The sequence below is a fragment of the Poecilia latipinna genome, unplaced genomic scaffold (genome assembly GCF_001443285.1).
Source record: "Poecilia latipinna isolate Pla-1442-1.1 unplaced genomic scaffold, P_latipinna-1.0 Scaffold3223, whole genome shotgun sequence".
Classification (NCBI taxonomy): Eukaryota; Metazoa; Chordata; class Actinopteri; order Cyprinodontiformes; family Poeciliidae; genus Poecilia; species Poecilia latipinna.
Genome location: NW_015115839.1, coordinates 8110 through 12039, shown reverse-complemented (window position 1 = coordinate 12039; position 3930 = coordinate 8110).

Here is a 3930-nt window from a genome sequence, read left to right as displayed (position 1 = left end):
GGACACACAAACACAGAAATCCTGCTCCGGCTCTAGCCGTAGTGCACACCGATTGGCTAAGTGTTTTTCTACGGGCTCGTAGTGTGTTGTGATTGGCCCATATTGAGCCAATGGGCGGAGCTAAGAGTTAAAGCCACACTGCGGAGAGATCCCTGTTGACATTTTTAGTTTATGATCGTAGAAATGACATAAATTAATAAATACATTTAAAAATGGTAGTTAAATAAAAAACGATCTATAATTAATATAAGTCGATAATAAATAAAGAAAAAATGTTTTTCTCCTCAAAGACTTTCACAGTGTGTTCAAGCCCACATTTATTTTTCTTAGGTAACCTAATCTTAACTTTGAAGAGCCTCTTTTATTTTTGAAGTCTTAATAGCAGAGGAGAGCACAGTTGCGCTCATTTGCCATGCGACAAACTGTTATTTACCGTACTTCACTAGAAAGTTTCAGATAAACAGAAACATTTTTCCCAATAAAAATTAAGATGTTCCAATATTTTTTTTATTATAACAAAATAGGTCAGCAACCTACATTTTCAAATTTCATATGAGAGAACTCAGTAGCAGGTGCAATTTTATTATTGCTTCAAACCAATGAGCTAGAACAACCAGAACACCATGAATCCTATTCACATCTACATTTCAGTATGTAGTTGTATATGAACCTAATAAGATTAGGTTATCATATATGTAAACGAATGCATTTATTTGCTTACATTTAAACAAATACATAGATACATTTAAAACATGGCTTGATTTTACAACTCATTCGTATGTGCCTCTATCTGCTTCACCCACTCCCATACCCCCGTTTTTTTCTGATCACGTTTATTCGTTTCAGGAAGGATTCATTTCCTCAGGCAGTCTTTTATGTTAATCTTATTGATGCCTTAAATTCAGTTGTCATAGAAAATACTTTTCTATGATAGACTGATATGGGAAATGTTAATAGATTTCCCATCAACATTCCAGGTTAACAGAATGCCATAATACTCCCCCTAACTAGAAACAAAATTTCAGTTTTCTCAGACATTGTTCATAAAACAAATTACGTCAATAACCTGGGGTTGGGAGAACACGCAAACTCCCAGTATGTTCTCCCATACATACTGGGAGAACATTGAAGTTTGCAAACACACAAACTCCAAACTCCCAGTATGGAGTTTGCATGTTTTCCCCATGCATGTGCTTGTACCCTGTTCTCTCCGGGTACTCTGGCTTCCTCCCATAGTCCAAAAGAATGACAATTAGTTCAACTAAATACTTAATTTGGCCTAAGGCAGTGTTTCCCAACCCTAGTCCTCAAAACACAATGCCTTGCATGTTCTAGAGCTTTCCCTGCTTTATTCACATGATAGCAGTTCAGCAAACACCTGTGACCGTCAATCGAAATCACTTGCGCTGAAGCAAGGAAACACCTAAAACCAGGGTTGGGAATCACTGCCCTAAGTTCTGATTGTTGGCATGCAGCATTGAATGTCCTTTGCGTCTCTGTGTGTCCCTGTGACGGACTAGTGGCATGTATAGGTTGTTCCCCACCTCTCATCAGTCAATGATAGGCACCGGCCCCCACTTCTCCACCACACCTGCAATCCTACAGGTTTTGTTTGTAGGATTGTTTTTTATTAGATCTTTAAACAAGACAAATAAATATTCAATTTTATCCTGGAGAAATACCGACACTGATTACTCTGGAAGTAATTGTGAGCTAGAGTAAAAATCAGCTCACTGCTGATACAGAGTGTGACAACATCCTTTAAACATACATCAGAACTTGCAAATACACAGACCTTTCTTGCCAAAGAGACAGGGATGTGAAGAGGAGGAAAATGCCGAGTGTGATTGGTGTAAGTGAGGTATTCAGTTTCAGTGATGTCATCCTAGAAAGCATATTCTTCACTTTAGATGTCGATGCTTGTGAGCACATGTGGCAAACTTGGTCTTCACAACAGCATTTTGTAAAAAGAGCCTCTGTTTTTCTGCAATGCACTGCAAATATTGATTTGTATTGCTAAATATTTGTTGGTTTTTGAAGGTTATTCACCTTTCTGCCATAGTTAGGGAGATTGCTGCATTATGCTTTACGGAAGCTTCCTTGTCATTCTGTCAGAGAATCTATTAACATGTTTTACCGGTTTGCCTTCACAACAGCTTCGTCATGTGTGTTTGTGTGTGAACAAGAGAGGCTTTCTCCCTTAACTCCTCCGGTCAATGACCTGGTAAACTTTCCAAGCAACCTGTGGCTTGGTTCCAGGTCAAGCTCAATGCAAATCCAATTTGCTTCTGAATATAGCCAGCAGGTCAGCTACACTCAGGACCAGCGTAAGCATTGCTTTTCCTAGCGAGCAGAAACTATCTGACGTAATGCTGAGAGAGGAAATACGCACACAGCATGCAAATGCATGCTGAATAAAGTCATTAGTACAGTAAAGCAAGCTGGAATATTTCTAAAATATAATCACAACATACCACACGAGGGCAGCATTTCCCTTCTGGCTGATACCAAGTTTTGAGAAATATGTAAAAAAAATTGTCTAAGATTCAGTGATGAAGATTCAGGATTTTCTCAAGTCTACAATCTATACACACAGGTTCAAATGTGTACATACGTGTTAGATCAGGTCTCCTTTGCATCTCGAGTCACGTCTTTATATTTTTGCCCTTCTAGTTGAACTGCACAACATTTATTTTTTTTTTTTCAATTTAATAACTACCATAATTCTCATAAATGTCCACTTTGGTTTGAAATCAGGTGAGAGTTTGGAAAAGTTTATGTGCTTTTTTGAGACGTTCAGTCTAGCAGCACTCAACAATTTACAGCAGGGAACTTGAAGTAAGCTCAAACCCTGTGTTGAGCATTAAGAGCTAAATCAGTTAAAAGGGACAAAGTTCACATTAACCCGGTAAAGAAGAACAGAGTAAGTGTGAGTTATTCAAGTGTTAGAGGTGTAAGTGTGAGTTATTCAAGTGTTAGAGGTGTTAAGAAAAGTCATTCTCGGAAAGGATGAATCTTCAAGACATGCTCTGCTCTGCTCTTCTAACTTCCAGAAGAATTAGTCCTCCTGCACAATTAAACATGGAGGATGTCTCGTAGGACGAAGTTGAGGTGCTTTGTTTCCACCCATTCAGTTCCAATCCTGAATTTTTCCTTCATTAGGGTCCATTCTTGATTTGAGACACATTTTGGCTTTTTTTTCTTTTTCTTCCTGCTGTAGATCTCCTTATATGTACCCTTCTGTTGCTGTCACTAATCTCACAATAGGATTCATCAGTAACAAGGCCCTGTAAGACAGCTGTTAAGACAGAAATGCTGTTAGGACTTGATCTATCTTAAGCGTAAGGAATGGGTTTACTTCGGCTCATCTAATGCTACTATCGCAAAGTTACAAAGCAGATTTGGATGACTACTTCAGAGGAAGTCACATTTGCAACAGTTACAGATTCAAAAGCAGTGGAAATTTTTATCTAACAGTGTGGCAATGAAAGGATTTAATTCTGAGCTTTTAAACAAAGAAGTTAACAAAATGGTGTCATTTGACTTGTTTTATTAAGTTAGGGAGGAAACCCATTGATTTACAAGAAAGTCAAGTTTATTTCTAAGATCAAATAACTGAAACATTTTAAATCTGTTGCTCATCAGGTCTGGTAAAGTTAGGCATGATTGGAGTAATTAAAATAAAGCCAATGCAAATCTCTAAAATGGCTAAAAGTTAAAAAAAAAAAAACTTTCTACAAACTTTGTGTACGTATTTTATTGCTTACGAGGTATTGTGGCAGTAAACGCAACCAGAATGAGTAGGGCCCTCTTTCTCCCTCTGGTGGCCTTTGGCTGTTACTACATATTTCATTCGGACTTTCCTGCTTTATCGTAATTGTGTGAGGTTATTGTTTCTTTCAGTGAGACACAAAACAATCTTATGACTCT